The sequence below is a fragment of the Mustela lutreola genome, chromosome 3 (assembly GCF_030435805.1).
Source record: "Mustela lutreola isolate mMusLut2 chromosome 3, mMusLut2.pri, whole genome shotgun sequence".
Taxonomy (NCBI): domain Eukaryota; kingdom Metazoa; phylum Chordata; class Mammalia; order Carnivora; family Mustelidae; genus Mustela; species Mustela lutreola.
The window spans coordinates 64,599,635-64,619,788 of record NC_081292.1 but is presented as its reverse complement, the minus strand read 5'-3'; the positions used below and the strand labels follow the sequence as shown (position 1 = coordinate 64,619,788).

Here is a 20,154-nt window from a genome sequence, read left to right as displayed (position 1 = left end):
TAAAATAAAATAATAAAATAAAATAAAACAAGTATATGTAAGTATTGAAATAAAGTCTAAACTGTTAACAAGCGTTATGACTAACACAATAACAGATGTTTTTATGTTATTTTTTGCATAGCTCCACATTTTAGAAATTTTTTACAAAACACATTAGCTTTGTAATCAGATTTTAAGTTATTTAAATCAATTTTAATACACACAATTACACTGGTGATAAAATTTTATAGACCTATTAAGTTCTATATTATTAGATTCTTTTTTTTTTTAATTACTAAAATGAGGAAAGATCAACCAAATCAAATGTTGGTAAGGATATGGAGCAAATGGACCTCTCAATCACTCTGGCGAGAATGTGAGATACAAAACCTGTTTGGAAAATACCAATAGTTTAGTAGTTTCTTAAAAAGTTAAACATGCACCTGCCATGTGACCCAGCCATTCTAGTCATAGGTATTTACTGAAGAGAGATGAAAAGATTGTATGTGAATATTCATGGCAGTGTTATTTGTAATGGCACCCAAATGGAAACAATCTAAATGTCCATTAAGAGGTGAATGGATAAACATAATGTGCTGTATCATTATGGTAGATTAGTGCTCAGTAATGAAAATTACTGAACTTTTGATAACACACAATAGCATTTGAATCTCAACATAAGTATGCTGACTAAAAGACTTAGAAAATACAGGGGCACATAGGTGGCTCAGTCAGTTAAGAAGTGTCTGACTCTGATTTTTAGTTCAGGTCATGATCTCAGGGTCATGAGATGGAGCCCCATGTTGGGCTCTGCATTATGCAGGGAGCCTATTTAGGATTATTTTTCTCTCTCTCCCTCTGTCCTGTCCTCATGCCCCCATCCATGTTCTCTCTCTTTCTCTCAAACAAACAAACAAAAAGTATACAGAATTCTAGGAAATACAAAGTAATGTGTAGTATCAGGAAGGAGACTAGTGAGCCTGTGAATGGGATGAAAGGTGGGAGAAATTACTGAGGCAGAAGGAGACCTTCTGGGGGTAACAGACGTGTTCATTATTTTTATTGTGTGATGGTTTCTGTAGTATGTATGTCTGTCAAAATACACCCAAATGTATATTTGTATATGCACTGATTTATTTTAGGTCAATTATACCTCAATAGGCTGCTTTTGAAAAGTAAGGGAATGCCATATGTGAAAAATAAAAACAAAACCAAACTTCAGTTCATCATAATAAAATTACTGAATATTGAATATAAAGAGAAAATCTTGAAAGCATCCAGAGAAAACAATACATTGTATATAGGTGAACAAGATAACAGAACACATATTTAAGAGTTCTGAAAGAACAGAAAAAAATATGACAACTCAAAATTCTATATCCAGCAAAAATGAAGAAGGCTACAGAATAACAATGGTAGCTAAGAAAAAGAATTCATCACCAGTGACATGCCCTTGGAGAGATGCTAATGGGAATTCTTCAGGCTGAAGGCAAATGACACCACATTGAAATTCTGTCTTTGTGAAGGAATTAAGAGCACTGGCAATAAAGAGAGACTTTTCACAATGTCAAGAGAGTCCGGAAGAATCATCAGGAAGCCGTAGTATTCATATATGTTTTTTCCTCTCATAACAGCTTCAAAATTCAGGAGACAATGACAGAATCAAGGGGAGAAATAAACAATTCTATAATCATAGTTGAAGATTTTTTAATATTATTTTTCAGCAATTGATCAAACTAATGAAAATAAATAAAAATATAGATGGATCTGGGGTGGCTGGATGGCTCAGTTGATTAAGGAGCCAGGTCAGGATATGATGTCAAGGTCCTGGGATTGAGCCCCAAGTCTGATTCCACGCTCAGCTTGGAGTCTGCTTGAAAACTTTCTCTTCCTCTCCCCCTGCTCCTCCTTCTGTTCTCTTGTTCTCTCTCTAAAATAAATAAATAAATATTTTTAAAAAGAGAGAGAGATATGGATCTGAACAAATTATCAACATCTTGACCTAAATGATTTCTATAGAACATTACACTGAATAACTAGTTGCATAATACATCTTCTTTTCTAGTGTACCTGGTATGTTCACTGAGATAGATCATATGCTGGACTTTCCAACAAGGCTGAAATACATTTAAAAGGATTGAAAGCATATGTTTTCTGAACATAAAAGACTTAAATTGGAAATCAATAACAACATGACATCTTAGAAAAATCACTGAAATTACAGAAAACCGTTCTCATTTCCTTAGTGATGAAATCATCAAAAAAAATTATAAAATATTTTAAACTGAGTAATAATGAAGCATAAAACCATAAAACTTTCTACAAGGAAACATAAGATAGTATCTTTGTGATTTGTGAAAAGCAGAGTTCTGAACTGTAAAGCAATCATCATAATAGAAAAAATTGATTAGTTCAACTTATCAGAATTAAAAACCACTTTTAAAAAGGCACTATTAAGAAACTGTTAATAAGCCACTGTGTGGCTCAGTCAGTTAAATGTCCCACTCTTGTTTTCAGCAAGTAGGTCATGATCTCAAGGGTCATGATCCCAGAGTCCCAGGCTCTGTGCTCAGTGTCAAATCTTCTTGAGATTCTTTCTCCCTTCCTCTCCCTCCCTTTCTGCTCCTCTCCCTCTGTTCCTCCTCCTGCTTGTGCTCTCTCTCTAAAATAAATGGATGAATGAATAAATAAAATCTTTAAGAATAAATAAATAAATAAATAAAAATACACTGAAGAGACATGCCACAGATTTGAAGAAAATTTGTATTACAAAACACAAGCATGACAGCGGACTGGAATGCAAAGTATATAAAGAACTCCCACAATCCACTAATAAAGACAAAATAGCTTGAATTGAATAGATGCATCAACAGGCTTATGAAGATTTGGTCAATATTATTAGTCAGTTGGGTAATGCAAATTAAGACTACGTATACACACCACTCCACACATGTCAGAATGTATAAAATTAGGAAGATTATCAATACCAAATTTTGGTAAGGATGTACAGCAACTGAAAATCTCATATATTGTTGTTAGGAATGTCAAATGTGACAAGTATTATAGCAAAAGATCTAACATTTCCTTGTAAAATGAAATACACATTAACCAATGCCCCAGTAATTCCATCTCTAGGTGTTTACTTAGGAGAAATAAAAGCACATATACACATAAAAAGACTTGTACAGAAATATTCAAATCACCTTTATTCATGAGAGTTCAAAGTCAAAAATATCTCAGAGATCCTAAAATAGGAGAATGGATAAACAAGACAGGGCATATTCAAAAAATGGAATACTACTCAGCAATAAAAAGAATCAACTACTAATCTCGAAAACATGCTGAGCAAACAAAGTCAAACAAAAATTGTGCATACATATTATTTAATTTTTATGAAGTTTTAAAACAGTCAAAATCAGTCAATGATAGAAGGAAATTTGAACAGTGATTTTCTTGGGGTGGGACTAGTATCAGTAACTGGAAAGGGCATGCAGGAATTTTCTGGGGCGATAGTGATGTTCTATAATGACATATTTTGGGCACTTTTTAAAACTCAGAAAAATTTGTGCATTACATAGTATATAAATTTTACATCAAAAGAAAAAAAACAAATATTGAACTCTGGTTAATGACAAGAAGGCTGAAGTACCTAGGGGGATATACATTCTCTGCAAGTTATTTTAAAATGCATAAAAACATGCAATGTATCGATGTAGGAATAAATATGTGGGAAAAAGCAAGTACAGTAAAATGTTGATGATAGAATCTAGGTGATGGGTATATTGGTGTTCACTCTAAAATTCTTTCAGTTTCACTCTGTTTCAATATTTTGCTAATGAATATTTTGGAAAAGTTCTATATCCAACATCTTGAGAGAGAAGAGAAAGCATAGCATTGGGGTGCACTGGGCCTGTGGGGCTGGAGCTGGAAGGGTCTGTGTTAGCAGTAAAGTTAGGGATCTTGGAAGAACTGACAACATGTCTGATGTTCAAGAAACCACTGACCAACTCTTGGATGTGAACCTTCAGGACAGAAAATAGCCTCAGAAATGAGTCTGAGCATCTCCAGGTCATGAGTGGAGCCACTGCACCTATAGGTTTTGTGCAGATGAAGTGAAAGAGAAATTGCATTCATCATGCAAAATACAGAAATGAAGTGAGATGTGTTTTAACGTTTTGGTGAAAAAGCCTGGCTCAGGTCTCTTGTCTGGAACCAGTTGATAGCTTATTTGTGGTTGTTCAGGAGTTTGGAGATTAGCAGTTCAAGGAAACGGAAGTTCTAAAGGATTTTGAAGAATTTCTGGAAACTCCCATGATCAGACCCTTGAAGAATATGGAAAATTAACACCAGTTTCAAAGACAAAACTGCAAAAAGATAAATGAGAATTCAAGTAAAGGTAAAATTGATAATGGATGAGGAGACAAAAAGAAGACAAAGATGTTAAAAGAGTTTGCTAACACTGGCTTAGATTCACATGTCTTCGACTGATGAAAATCCAGCTATCAAAGAAATACCATGTTAGAAGGTTCTGGCTTGGCATCTTGCAAAGATGAGACTGACGAAAGCTCAAAAGGAGAAATTGATCCTCGAGTGTTAAAGTTTATATTCATAAGCAAAAAGGCAGGAGAGAAACACAGCAGCACCTCAACTCAGGCTGTCAGAAGTTTTAGAGGCGGTGTTCAGGATTAATTTAGGTGGAAAGTTGACATGACCAACTTTGATATGGAGGCTCATTTGAAAATCCCTGATCATCAAATCACTGAGGGCATTGCATTGACAGAAGAGCGTCTCCACCAAAGAAACATCTCACATTTGGACCTATAACTCAGATCTGCTCTTGCCTACAGGACACTGAGTCTCTGTGTTCCTTAACATACCGATAATGATAGTTGATGGCATGTATGGAATGGAGGCAGTACCAAAAGAGAGGGCTACAGAAGTTGGTGATAATAATACACTGGCTGTGAATATGGCAGCAAGTAATATCTCTTCTGGATTGGCCAAGGGCCAAATTAAAGAGGCAAACTGTCCTGGGGTTTGTCCATAGATGATGTTCAATGGAATATCTATCTGCAAGTCACCACTGAGACCTGGCTCTGTAGATATTATTGGAACTGATATGCCATTTGGAAAAAGGATGGCCTCTGAGAAGAAAAACTACAACCTTAATCCAGCTTGCTTACAGAATGAGCTGTATCTGTGAACTGAGACAGGCCAGGCTCTACTACTTACAAGGACCAAAAATGCTCTCCCAGGGCATCACCTCTAATGAGACACATCTGGCACAATGCACCTACTCTCTGGGTGAATACAGAGGGCCTTTCTGCAGCAGTTTGTGTTCTGAAACATCCATTTCAGGGTGTTGATTATCCTTCAGAAGCAGGTGGAGAAAGAGGAACTCTCTGGTAATGCAAAGAATGCAGTATTAGTACTTCCCAATGCTGGAAATGTCAGCACAAAAAAACCGAGAAAACTAACATTAGCAAAAGCGCAGTTTGCACTATTTAAACTGGCCAAAGGCTTTTCACCCTACTTAGCAAAAGATGTGAACCTCATGTGATGGGATTGAAAAAGATCGTATGAGGAAGTAGAGCTTTTCTTTAGATCTGTTCCAAAGAGGTAGCTGACTTGGCATCATGGGCCACTACATGACTGAACATTTAGTACTTTCTTTAAAATGCTTCAAAAATGTCCAGAGAAAAGCCTACTGAAACACTCTGGGATTTGGGTTTAAAACAGTTTGTTTTCAGGTTTGAGAGCAGTTTCTGTTTTCCACTGTGGCAGGTACAAAATTCCCCCAGCCTAAAGGGAAGGCAGAGGACATGAGAGCATCTGAGGCCATGTCCCATTGCCTGTGGAATTTCACTGTTTAGCTACACAACATTTCATTACCTCAACCTTAAAAAACAAAGTCCTGGACAAGGTGAAATCTCATGAGATCTATAGAAAAGTTTGCCATCTGCCTTGAAAATGAAAATAGGCAGCCACTATTCAGATTAATACACAGGACTAAAATAGAGGATTGAATTCATTGATGGAAGTACAAAGATCCTTTACAATTAGTATAGGACATGTCTACCTATAAACAGTAGCAAATACACTGATAGACGAAGCATGGGAGCAATAAGCCAGATTAAAAGCAAATTCATTTTTCTTTCAGTAAAGAAAGAAAGAAAGAAAGAAAACAGCGTTAAATTAAAAAAAAAAAAAAAAGATGTTCTAAACAAAGAGTATTCAGATAGCAACAATCTCTTACATAGTAGATCCTATCTCCTAAATACATACAAAATCAACAGGAGGATAGGTAGTATAGGTTGAGGTAACCTCCCCAAGAGACAAAACGATAGAGAAACAGAAGAACAAAGATGAGAAAATTAAGAGAATTAGGCAACATTAACTAAGTGGTATTCTAGGCAGTGAGAATTGAAAACATGTGACAAAGAAAATTATCAAAGAAAAAGGAGGAGAAGGAGGGGTTAGAAGGAAGGGGAGAAAATAATAGAAAAATATTTCCAACAACACTTTGAAAAGAACATGCTTTCCTCAACTGAATGGCTAAGTGCTTAGCGCAGTGACTAGGGGGGAAAATGACCAATACCAAGAAATTTCAGAATACTAGGGATAAAGATATGAATTGGAAAACTTCCAAGCATAGTGCAGGGGAGGGACTGGCATGTGGGGTGAGCTGAGGAGGACAGCAGAATAGGTTGTCAACAAAGCTGGGGACCACGGTGGCATTTGACTCTTATTTGCAACATTGTTGTCAGAAGATGATGGAATTGTGCTTTCTTAATTCTGAGAGAATTCTTTCCAATCTAGTATTTTATGGTCAAATAATCAAGGGGTGAGATTAGACTAAAACATTTTAAAAGATTCAAAACATTGATCTTCATGCATACTTTCTCAGGAACCTACTGGGTGATGCTCCAGTAAAATGAATTTTTAGAAAAGATAAGGAATTTGGGAAACAGAAAACCCAACTGGAGAGCCAGGTGAAGTTAATTTCTGACATGATGGTAAAGAGAAATCCTAGAATCATGGCAGGGAAGTGGGTCCAGGAAGCAAACTCACCCAGTAAGAGCAGGAACATCAAGGGATTCTGGAAGGATTGTTCTAAGAAACAAAACAGTCACATTCACCTATTGTTTATGAACATGTTCTGGGGAGCTTTAGTCACACTAATGGGAAGGAGTTTAGGCATGAATCTGTGCAAGGTACATAAGAAATGGATTAAACATATAAGAGGCATTGATTTAAGCTAGGGAAATAAAGTTATGTAAGGAAATGCTTCCTTCGTTAATGAGTACATGATTCAGCTGTGATTTTTATATGACAATATTAATGTCAAATTGAATATTAACCTAACATGGTATATAATTACATTAGGTGAATAGAGAAAGAGTATATTAGGAAACTAAATCCTCATCTTTAATAGTATGAAATCAGCAGATATTAGTATTGAGTCAAAAAAACAATATGTGCTATAATTTAGGAATATGATGGTAAATAACAGAAAATGAGTCGAATATCTTTCCTCTGGAAAACATAGATCGGGGGTGAGGAGACCAGAAGATAAATTTTTTCCATTATAAAGTGATTTGACTTTTTAGTAAATAAATAAGAAAATAAAATTTAATATGCAGTGGTGTTAAATTGTATCATTCAGATAATACTATTTTTTGAAAAAATTTATTCCTGTAGCTCAAAAAATATACATACAGGAATATTGTATTTCCAGGTTCTTTTCCTCCCAGCTTTATTGAGGTATAAGTGGCAGATACAATTAGAAGGTATTTAAAATGTAAATTGTGATGCTTTGATATATGTATACAATTGAAAGGATTCCTGCCATCTAGTTCATTAACTAGAACATTATTTTATCTTAAAAATTAAAAATTCTTTTATTTTAGAAATCAACCGTTGGTTAACCTTACATCTCTTTCTGAATTGTGAATGTTATGTGGTAGGCAAGCTATAGAATTAGTTATTGATGTGTCTGCCATATAGATTAATCCTATTTTGGTAAGAGATTTTTTTTTTCTTTTCATGTTTTAAATAAAATAATAACTCCCTACTCCCCTGCAAAAGCATTAAGTGAGGTGGAAAAGTTTAGTCAAAGGCCACTTGGGTGGCTCAGTTGTTTAAGCAGCTGCCTTTGACTCAGGTCATGATCCCAGGGTCGTGGGATTGAGTCCAGCATTGGGCTTCCTGCTCATTTTACCTACTTGTGCTGTCTCTCTCTCTTTATCAAATAAATAAATAAAACCTTTAAAAAAAAAAAAAGTCAAGGAAAATGTGGGATTGCAAACAAACTTGTCCAGTCAGTCTACCAGTTAAGGTGTGAAAAAAGAACACAATGGGGGCGCCTGGGTGGCTCAGTGGGTTAAAGCCTCTGCCTTCGGCTCAGGTCATGATCCCGGAGTCCTGGGATCGAGCCCCACATCGGGCTCTCTGCTTGGCAGAGAGCTTGCTTCCTCCTCTCTCTCTGCCCGCCTCTCTGCCTACTTGTGATCTCTGTCTGTCAAATAAATAAATAAACAAAATCTTTAAAAAAAAAAAAAAAAAAAAAAAAAAAAAAAAAAAAAAAAAAAAGAACACAATGAATTTTATTAGCTGCTTAAGAAATCATCTCTGTATTTCTAACAGAATTCGTACCTTTCCAGGCAGAAGAAAGTCCACAGTAGTTATGCGAAAATCATCTCCCATCACTCCCCTCCAGAAGAGAACTGACTTTGGTCTGCGTTGTGGAGAACGGACACCATATAGAGGAGGGGAGCTCACTGGTTGTCAAGTTTTATGCAAATCCATGTCACTGTGGGACGTTATTACCGGGTCTGTTGTAGGGGCTATATGGTAAGCCTCAATCCAACTTAAAGTGTATTTTGTATCTACTAAGAACACAAGATATTGTGGTGTGTGTATGGCGTAAAAGGACGGTAATAACAACACACTACGTAATAGAGGCATAGGTAGTGCCTCATGGATTCTTTTCCTAAGGTTCCGTTCCAGCACAGGGACAGATCCTTGAGATGCCATTTCTCACAGCCCGAACAACCTCAGGCATGCAGACTGTCTAGACTAAGAGAAAGCTTTTTACCCTGTTTTGCTCAGATCTCCCTCCTCTTTGAACCTAAGCAAGCTGAAGGGCCCACTCGGGAAGCAGGCAAGAAGTTGTGTGTCTGAAGCAGGAAGAGAGTGGGAGGCCAGCAGGGAGGGAAGATGGTCCCTAAGGGAACATCCTGCCGGCACTCTGACCTGGTCCCAGGTTGGGAGGAAGAACGTATCTGTATTACTTTTCTCCTTCTTCTCTTGTTTATTTTCTTCTCCATCATACATCTCTTATCATCCTTACTCCTAACCCATATAACCCCTTGGTTGGGCAGGCAACGTTTTCCCTGTGTCTGGGGCATAACGGACCACAACAATTTTGTTTGTATTCTGGGGCACAGGGATTCTCTTAGGTAAAAGTCATTTAATACTAGAATCATTAAACTTGAAGAGCTATGATGTTGCCAACGTTAGATGGTCCTGCTGGGGATTGAAGGAAAAATCATTACTTGAATATTCATAGGTAATACAAATATGAACTTCTTATATTTATTATTTATTATATTTATTATTCCGTTCTTATTTATCACATGATGACATGATACATGCTGTGTGTCAGATATAGTTCTAAACCTTTTCATAAATATTAACTTATTGGATCCTTACACGAACTCTTCTGGGTAGGTTCTATGATTTACCTTACAGATGAAGAAACCAGGGCCCAGAAAGATGAAATAAATTGCCCCAGGTCACACAGTTAGGGAGCAACAGAGTTGGGAATCAAACTCAGACCATCTATAAAGTCCCTAGTGTTTATTGTCATTCTGCCCTGCGGTGTGGTGACTAGTGAATACAGGCAAAGAGAGAGTTTGATGGCTCATCGTAGCTACTAACTTGATTTCACTTATTTTCTTTATGATGTCCAACATCTGGGCAGCTTAAAGTTTAAAGATTACTCAGGTGCTGAAAAATGTTGTCAGGCATATAAAAGTCTGTTGGTGCAGATAACTTGAAAACCCTCCAGCTACAAACACCAAGAATTGCTCAATAAATTATAACTAACTTCCTTATAAATGCATGGCTGAACTGCCCAGAAAAGCAAGGAAATTGCCTTGGGTCAGAAATGAAGAAGAGACTGGAAATCAGAACAGTGAACTGCGGAGCTGACACAGTGTCTGCCGGGGCAGGGGGCGGGGGGGGCGGGGGCAGTGGGGGGGCGGGGGCAGTGAGGTGTTTATCACATTTGATAACACAGGGGCTTGACGTTAATAGCAGTACGTGGAGAGAGAGAATTGGGACTGAGAGCCCCATCTTTATAGTCCTAGCCCTGCAGGATGAGTGAGGATTCAGGCAAAGGGAAGTCTCAAAAGTCGTGGGAAGAATTATAAATTTATACAACCAATGTGACAATATAGAGCGATGTGACAATATCCCGTGAATTTGAATGTGTGCGTCCCTATGACAGAGCAATTCCTTTGCTAGGTTTATATGTTGGGGAAGCTCTAGGCCATGGGAAAAATCAGATATGGATGAGAGTTTTTTTGCAATGTTGTTTGCATTAGTCAAAACTTGGAACAGGAGAGTGGATCAATGAATTGTGCCGTATTTGTTTAATGGAATGCACAGAGCAGTGAAAATCAATGTACTATAGACATGTATCATCAGGAGTAATTCTCAAAAGCTTCACATTTGTGAAAAAGAAAGACAAGCTGCAGAGTATTTGCAGCATTAAAGCAAAGAGCTGAAATGTAGAGACTCAGAAAGAAATTAAAAAAAAAAAAAAAAACATGTAATTCTTAACCTCAAGACAGAGACCAAAAAGGGCTTCTCTCAAAAATGAAAGCCACACCAGCATTGCAGATGTAACTGGCTTCTATTTGCCCAGTATCTACCTTGCAGACCAGACCTTTAAAACAGGTCCAGGATACGGCAAGAGAGATAGAATGGTGGCTTTATTAAGTAGGAAATATTATCATATTCTCACTTATTTCACCAAAATTCAAATCAACTCACTCCCTCTGTAACTCTGCTTTCTTTCTATGCTACATCTTCTCCTCTGTCTGGCCTCACCAAGTGTCTCCCATTTCCTGAATCCACACATATGCCATGGTTTTAAACTCATGCAAGGTCACTTAACTTCCTTTTGCTTTTAAACTTGTGTTTTTAGCCCGTCATGCTGTCCATCAAATAAAGGCTCCTTTTAACCATCTGTTTATAACGGTGTGTCTGTGTTATAGCAACATTTTTTTCTGTTACAATTAAAAAAACAAAAACGCAGCAGGAGTCTGAGGACTGGGAAGCCAACAAAATTTAATAATTATTGCTATTTCTTAAATAACATCTTTCCTGAATTATAATCCACACACCAAACAATTCACCTATTTAAAGCCTACAGTTGAATGGTCACAAAGTTGTACAACCATCAGCACAATAAATTTTGGGACATTTTCATCACTCCTAAGAGAAACCCCAAGTAGAAGCATAAACTATATGGTGTTTTATGATTGATTTCTTAGAACAATGTTTTCAAGGTTCATCTATGTTGTAGCTTGTATCAGTACTACATTTTTAAATAGATTTTATTTATTTATTTAAGAGCGAGAAAGAGAGCATGAGAGAAGGGAGGGTCAGAGGGAGAAGCAGACTCCCTCCTGAGCAGGGAGCCCAATGCGCTACTCAATCTCAGGACTCCAGGCAGTCGCTTAACCAACTGAGCCACCCAGGTGCCCAGTACTACGTTTATTTTTATCACCACATCATATTATATGGTATGGTCACACCACATTCAATTTAGTCTTTTATTGAATAGTGGATATTTGAGTATTTGGATTATTTTGGCTTTTTGGCTATTTTGAATGTTGCTTTATGGACCTTCATGTATAAGTTTTTGTGTAGTCATATGTTTTCATTTCTCTTGAGTATACACCTAAGCATATAATTACTGGGTAGTATAATTCAGCATTTAAACCTTTAAGACTGTTTTGTAAATTGGCCTTATCATTTAAGTACACAACAGCAACATGTGAGGATTCCAGTTTTTACACATGTTGGCCAACACTTGTTATTATCTATGTTTGTAGTTTTAATTTAGCCATGCTTTTGGGTGTAGTGGCATCTCACTATGGTTTTGATCTATTTTTCTCAAATAATCACGTTAGTTACCTCTTCATTTGCTTATTTCCTTTGTATATCTGCTTTGGAGAAATGTCTGTTTAGCTCCTCTTACCATTTTTTAATTGTTATTTGTTATTTCTCATTTTGGTCATTGAGTTTGTCATTTTTGTCAAACTCAATGTCATTTATATTATTGCCTATTTGTCATTTTTACTATTGAGTTTTAAGAGTTCTTTATATAGTCTAGATACATGTCCCTTATCAGCTATATGACTTGAAAATATTTTTCTCCCATTCCGTGGGTTGTCTTTTAAATTTCTGGGTGGCCTTTGCTTCAAAAAAGTGTTTTTGATGACATATAATTAACCTATTTTTCTTTGTGCTTTTGGTGTCATATCTGAAAAATCATTACTTAATCCAATGTCATGAAGATGAACACCTTTTTTTTCTTATAATTTTTTAAAAATATTTTATTTATTTGAGAAAGAGAAAGTGTGTTCACAAGAGAGTATAAGTGAGAGGAAGGGCAGAGGGGAAGGAGAAACAGACTCCCCTTTGAGCAGGGTGCTGGACTTGGGGCTCAATCCCAGGACCCCGAGATCATGACCTGAGGCTAAGGCAGATACTTAACCAACTGAGTCACCCAAGTGCCACTTCTTATAAGTTTTTAAAAATCAATTTCTTCTTCTTCTTCTACTTCTTCTTCTTCTTCTTCTTTTTTTATTAGAGAGAGAAAGCACAAGTAGAGGGGGAGAGTCTTAAGCAGGCTCCATGCTTAGTATAGAACCCAACATGGGTGTCAACCTCAGATCCTGAGATCAGGACCTGAGCTGAAATCAAGACTTGGATGCTTAACAGACTGAGACACACAGAAGCCCCTTTCACACTGTTTTGACTATTGCAGAGCTTCGTAGTAAGTTTTGAATTCATAAAGTGTACCTTCCCAGGTTGCTCTTCTTTTTTTTTCAAGATTGTTTTTGTTATTCTAGGTTTCTTGCATTTCCATATGAATTTTAGGATCAGCATGCCAATTTTTAAAAAGAAGTCAGTTGGAATACTGATGGGAATTGTCCTAAATCTGTAGATCAGTTGGGGAGGATTACTATTTTAACAGTATTAAGTCTTCTGATTTATGAAGACAAGATATCTTTCATTTTATTTAGGCATCTTTAATTTCTTTGAAAATTTTTTACAATTTTCAGAATATAAGTTTCACACTATTTTTAAATTAAATATATTTATGTTTTACTCTTTTTGATGCTGTTATAGTTGTATTCATTCCCTTTTTGAGTTGTTTATTGAAAATATATGGAAATACAATTGGTTTCTGTTTGTTGAGCCTCAATCTAGCAACCTAGCTGATAATTTATTTATTTCATAGATTTTTTTTAAAGTGGATTCCTTAGGATTCTACATGTATAAGATCTGTCATCTACCAATATAGTTTTTGTTCCTTGTTTTCTGATTAGGATAACTTTTCTCTCATTTTCTTTTCTAATTATGCTGCTAGAACTTCTAATACAATGCTGAAAAGAAGTGGTAAGATGTTATTATTTTTTTTAGGCTGTGTTTCTCTCCGATTTTTTTTTTTTTACACTTTCTTACAACTAGTAGTAAAATAAAAGAGCTTGTTTCTTTTCTTCTTAGAAGCAGTAAGGAAAGAGTGAGTTGGAGGAAATCAAACACTATCCTATAACTACTAACTGGGAGCAACTAAAAGGGAGAAAAGTTAGTTGTGACTATTAGCAATACGAAGGAAAGAGAGCAGATGGGTCTCATGCCTCTTCCAGGAACCAAAAAGAGTATAGAAGACTGGTCTGGGCCTGAAATATGGTCTTGGGAATTAATAGCATGAAAGCTTGTGGAGGTTTCTTGTTAAAATATAAAGCTTATTCTTTTTAGAATATATATCAATTTATATGTAGGATTATCACACAGTCAAGAGTTCATTAACATAGTTGGATCTCAAAGCTTTGGCTGGAGGAAAAACTTTATTTAAAAAAAAACAAACTAAAAAAGAACCCACACTAACTTTCTGTCAGTTGTTTTTATATAATTCACATATAACAAAAATCAAATTCATCAGTGTTGGGTATTAAATGATCTATATACGTTTTATGACACAAGGGAATAGTATATATTGTTTTAAACCAGGGCTAGGCAGTTTATGTTATGTTAATTTTTCTTTGAGTTTGGTAATGAATATGTGTCATCTAGAAAAAATTTAAATATATTAAACTGTCAACAATAGCATCCAAGTTGGGGTTTGTTTTTTTTAATCTGTATTCCTTCCTTTTTGTTTTTAATAGTGACATTTAAAATCTGTTAAAATTTTAAATTCTGACCAATACACATACATCACTTTGAGTCTCTTAATTCTTCATAAGGAGCAGAATGGTGAAATGGGAGATATTAGAGACTAAGACGTAAGATTAATGAGAAAAAAATCAATTTAGTTTTTTTGGTTAGTCATTGCTTACCTCCAAACTGTAAAAAGAAAGAGAGGGAAAATATGAATTATCTCTGAACTATTTCCCAGCATAATCAAGAACAATACAGTTAATATTTACTGAGTACTTACACCTTGGCAAGGCACTGTGCTAAGGGCTTGACATTCTCAGGGAACCTCACAACAACTCTACAATAAAGGTCTATTAGTATTGTTGATTGTATGTCTGAGGCAGATGAGGCTTAAAATCTACTAGAACCAGGATTAAAATCCATGGAAGTCTGTTCTGTGTTCTTTTATGAGATGGTGGGTCGGATGTGGCCACAGGTGCAGACACAGGGGAGGCTCAGGAAAACCAAGATGATTATACACACAAGTCCTCAAGACTGGAGGCAGGCAGACCACACAGGGCCACATGGGGATGGAGGCCTTAGGGTGGAAAGGAGGCAGAAAGGAAGAGCAAAGAAAAAACTAAGGCTAGAATATTTATGGAGGTTTCCAAGGAGAAGTCAAGGCAGGGCCATGTGAACAGTTTAGGATCGGCCAGTTTCAATAATTTCCTTGGGCTCTGAGTTATACTGAGGGTCCTTAGATGACTGGTAGCTGGCCTTTGGATTATTAAGGCAGAGGCATACTGCCTCCTGGGGGTACGTGCCAGACTGAGAAGGTCCAGCTCCCCACTGGTTAGTTTGCATATCAAAAGCAAGCTTCTGCTGAGAGGCTGAGCTCTTTGTTATCTGGAAATGAATGGGCTAGCCCAGAGTTGAGCCGCCCAGCCTGAAAGGTTTTTAAGATGACAAAAATACCATAATATGAAGAAAATTTAAAAAATATAAACAATGCAAAGTCTAACTCTAAGCCCATATTTTTTAAACATTCTCCAATATGGCCTCTTTTATTCTAAAACAGGTAGTGAGAAATTACCAAAAAATTATATTACAATGTTCAAACTCATATTTCTTCCTATTGTTGAGAAATATGAGTTGATCAGTTGCATTACAAATACATTAAAAGATATTTTCCTAAAGATTTTATTTATTTATTTGAGACAGAGAGTGAGAGGGAGTGAGCACAAGTGGGGAGAAGATCAGAGGGAGAGGTAGAATCAGACCCCCTGCTGAGCAGAGAGACTTTATTCAGGGCTCCATCCCAGGACCCTGACATCATGACCTGAGCTGAAAGCAGACACTTATCCAACTGAGCCACCCAAGTGCACTTAATGAATATTCTTCCAGATAGAAATAGTTTTGAAAATAAAAATGCTACAAAAACCAGAGATAATTGAGCTGTTAAAGAGTATTCAAAGCATTACTATAATTGAAACTGATCCTGAGAAATAAAATGAAAGAGCACATGCTTTGGAATAAGATAGACTTAGATTTGAATTTTGACTTTTCCATCAACTAGTATATGTTATCAAACAGCTTTTGGCTTTGGTTTCCTCATATGTAAAATACGTGGTGATGATAGGTGATCAAGGTCACACAGTTGTCAGTACATAGCTGACCCATAGTTTAACCTCAGGTTTGACACCAAAGCCACTTTAACTACCTTTGAGAAATGGGCACTCTGAAGGAAACAAAAAATGTCAAAAGAAACTTAAACTTATACATAGCAAAAACAAGCAAAAAACCCAAACAAAACCACAACAACAAAACCAACCCCCCCCCCCCCAAAAAAAAAAAACTTGTAGGTAGTAACTAAAATACTGAACAAATACAAAGACAGACCATTTACTCTGGGGAGAGATACGAGTCATATTAGAAAATTTAGTCTCGCATATTTTCATTTTATAAGCTGCCTGTCTGTTACTACCTAATTGTAACTTTTTACTGGAGGGAGACTATTTTGAAATGAAGTATCAGTGAAATGTAGAGTTGTTTGACTTATATCTTTGTTGTCTGTTTGAATTCTGAAATATTCTTACTGTCATTGCTTCATTAAGACTCCAAGTTTTTACTATAATGCCATTTCATTAAAGATAATGAAATGAAAAGGAGAAAAATGTTCTTCTTCTGACAATATTTTTTTAAGCAAAACAGATTACATGAATCAGTATATGCTGACAGTAAGGAATAATTTTCCAAAGGTATAGGAAATCTTGGGTTCTCTGGCAGTGGTTTGATAATAAAATATGTCTAGGAATATGACTGTCAGTGGCATGCATTTATAGACAAAGGGATCTGAAAAAATTTAGAAACAGATGTAGCAGAAAACATTTGTCATAAGTTGTAGTCAAGTGGTTTTCCTTCGACCACTGACAGTTGTTTCAGGCCTACACTGGAAGATGAACAACATGCTTTAAGAAGAAAAAAAAGTAAAAGACAAAAGTGAGAAACAAAGACAGTGGCAAATTGAAGAGGAGAGGCTAAAAAATACATAAAGGCATATCAGTGTTGCTATCTGACTGAAACACAATATTTAAGTACTTACAAATAGAATCTTGAACAAAATCAATCAGATGTTATTATGCATGTAAAAAGGGGATTTAAACATAAAGAGATTGAGGACCTGGTTATTAGATATGCTTCATGGTTACCTAATGAATTACCAGCATTTTATTCTTTTATTTATTTATTAAAGATTTTATTTATTTATTTATTTATTTATTTATTTATTTTATTTGTAGTGAGGGAAGAGGGAAAGATGGAGATAGAGAATCCACAAGTAGACTTGCAGTGAACACAGAGCCTGACTTGGATCCCAGGACCCTGAGATCATAGCCTGAGCTGATATCAAGAGTCTGGTGTTTAACTGACTGAGCTATCCAGGTGTCCCTATTCTTCCTTTTTAAAATTCATTTATTCCTTTATTCATTCATTCATTTATTCATTCATTTAGTTTTTAGTTTCCTAATCCTCCCAGGCAAAATTAGTAGGTTTAGCTACTGTTCCTCATGACCTCATCATAAATATTTTGTGTTAGATATCTAGTCAGTCAGTGTGATTCTGTTTGTGGAAGCTTAGCGGTATCCCTAGATATCAAAAAATTCTCTCTCAGGACCAAAACCATCTGGAGGACTGGAGGCGGGGTATTATCTATAGGAAATGGGTCAACATTTGCTTTGGAAGGAGGGTGTTTTTGGAAAAAACATTGTCATCTTTTTTTTTTTTTTTTTCAATTTAAATCCACTCTAGGCAATGGTGGGTCTGTAACCCAAGCTATGTAAATTCACTCCCTGGTGAGTCACGGATAAACCAGGTGGAATTATCACATGAAGTAAACTTTACTCACAAGTAAGGAGATCACAGGGAATGACTTCCATAGCTATGACTCCCTGAGCAAGAGTTAATAGGTTCCTTTTGTTTAGGATAAGGATGAATACTTAGGCAGGGGAGCATTAGGATCAAACATAGAGGTGGGCATAAGGACATACATGCATGCACCTTAAGGAAACATGCCAGGGCACCTGGGTGGCTCAGTCATTAAGTGTCTGCCTTCAGTTCTGGTCATGATCCCAAGGTCCTGGGATAGAGTGGGCTCCTGCTCTATGGGAAGTCTGCTTCTCCCTCTTCCACTCGCCCTGCTGTATTCCCTCTCTTTCTCTCTCACTCTCTCTCTCTCTCTGTCAAATAAATAAATAAAATCTTAAAAAAAAAAAAAAAAAAGAAACATGCCTATGCATACATTCTGTTATGTAAATGAGGCTTGTGCTCCTTCTTTGGCAGATTTTAGTATTAGAATGAGGTAAAGCAGCTGTCATTCTAGAGGTCACTCCATAGTTCCTCTGAGCAGGTACGAGTCAGGGTTCAGGCTCAAACTCATCTGGGTGGTCTGGGACCCTGGAGGTCTTGTTAAGGGCGTCGCTATCACTTGAGGGGTGGTTTTGGTTTTCATTTGCCTGAGTTAGATAGACTAGAAAGAAGAACTTTAGGAAAAATGAGGGACAAATGTTAGTAAATATAAGCAAGTGGGCTGTAAAGGTCAGGTCTTGGGGTCTAGCTGGTGACAGTTTCACTAATTCTGGTAAAATGTACCTTTAACCTTTAGTGCTGGGGTTGTTGAGATAGGCTACATGACTGAGAGTTAGTTGGCATTTCCAGAGATGCATGTTTGAGAACTAGGTCCCATGTTACTTACTCCTTGAAAGCTAGATGGGTGTGATCCTGTCCTAGGGAGAGTGCCTTGTTCCCTAGGGTGCACAAGTTGAATTATTTCTCCTTCCCAAGTCATCTTTTGTTTGCTTAGTTGCTCTTATTTTCTCCTTCTTTTCAATAAATTTAGTATCATGTTATAGTATTCTGTAACATTTTTCATTGTTGAAGTTTTTGTTTTTGTTTTTGTTTTTGTTTTATTTCTAACAAAGACTCTCACTAATTAGGATGAAAAATCAAGACAGCATCGTTTTGGAAATTACAAGCAGAAAGTGTGTCAGAGTTAACAGTTTATTGATGATTAATATGAAAGTTGTCTATACTGTTTGATATCTGTAGATTTCCTTTTAGTGATTCATAATGTAATTCAAATAAACAAGTGATAAAAGATATTGACATAAAGTGTTTCAGATGATAATTGCTCATAAATATGCTGTATACTAAAAATTAAATATTAAAACCTAATATTTAGAAGTGGAGATTAAAGACAGAGAAATGTCATTTGAGAAAGCTCGATGGCCAGGCTTTATAAACTGGCAGCATCACTTGAGTTCTGTAGGTCTGGTTAAGTCATAGTAATTAGTGTGGTTAGAATCAGGCCCAATGTGATTATCATTATTCAAAAACATGAGAGACACATACAAGCCAGTTGGTCAGTATATTCATTTAGTATGCAGCCAGAAAATTACCATTGCTATCTTTTCTTATACTACCTCTTTTTCCATATAAACACACTAGGGAAATAAAATTAGTCATCAAAACACCTCTCGGGCAAGGAGCGCCTGGGTGGCTCAATCAGTTAAGTGTCTGACTCTTGAGTTCAGCTCAAGGGCTAGATTGAAGACCGTGAGACTGAAACCCATGTGGGGCTCCGTGTTCAGTGGGGAGTTGACCTGAGGACTCTCTCTCTCTCCCTCTCCTGCCCCCTCCCTGGCTCGTGAGTACACACGTGTGCACGCACACACATACACACACACACGCACACCCTCAATCTCTCTCTCTCTCTAAAATTTAAAAAAAAAAAAAAGCTTTAAAAAAATGCCTCTTGGCCAAAATGAAGAGGGAAGTGTTATGCCTGGAACTTTGGTACTAGAGGCTTTGGGAGGCAGAATAGTTGTATTTAAATATGGACTCTGCTACTTACTAACTGTGACCTTCTATAAGTTACTTACCCTCTGTGTGCCTTAGTCTCACCTGAAAAAAATGGGAGTAATAGTAGTGTCTACTTTGTGACATTGTTTTGAGAATTAAATGAGTCAGGGCAGTGGATAAAGAGCTTGAAACAGTACCTGGTACACAGTAGGTGCTATATATGTACTCATCATTTGCATTAGTTGTGAGAGGTATTTCAGGCGGAAATGAAGGAAACTCTCTGACCACCATCATTCCCTTAATGGACAGATTACTCATATGTGCTGGGTTTCATAGCTTTCTGTTTTGTAGACAGGCCTGAATAGTCACCCACAACTC

At 36.6% G+C, this 20,154-nt stretch overlaps 1 pseudogene; it reads left to right on the top strand.

The window, feature by feature from the left end:
* Nucleotides 1-3,956: 3,956 nt before the first annotated feature.
* LOC131827839 (tRNA (guanine(6)-N2)-methyltransferase THUMP3-like) lies at nt 3,957-5,388 on the top strand (annotated as a pseudogene).
* Nucleotides 5,389-20,154: the final 14,766 nt, after the last annotated feature.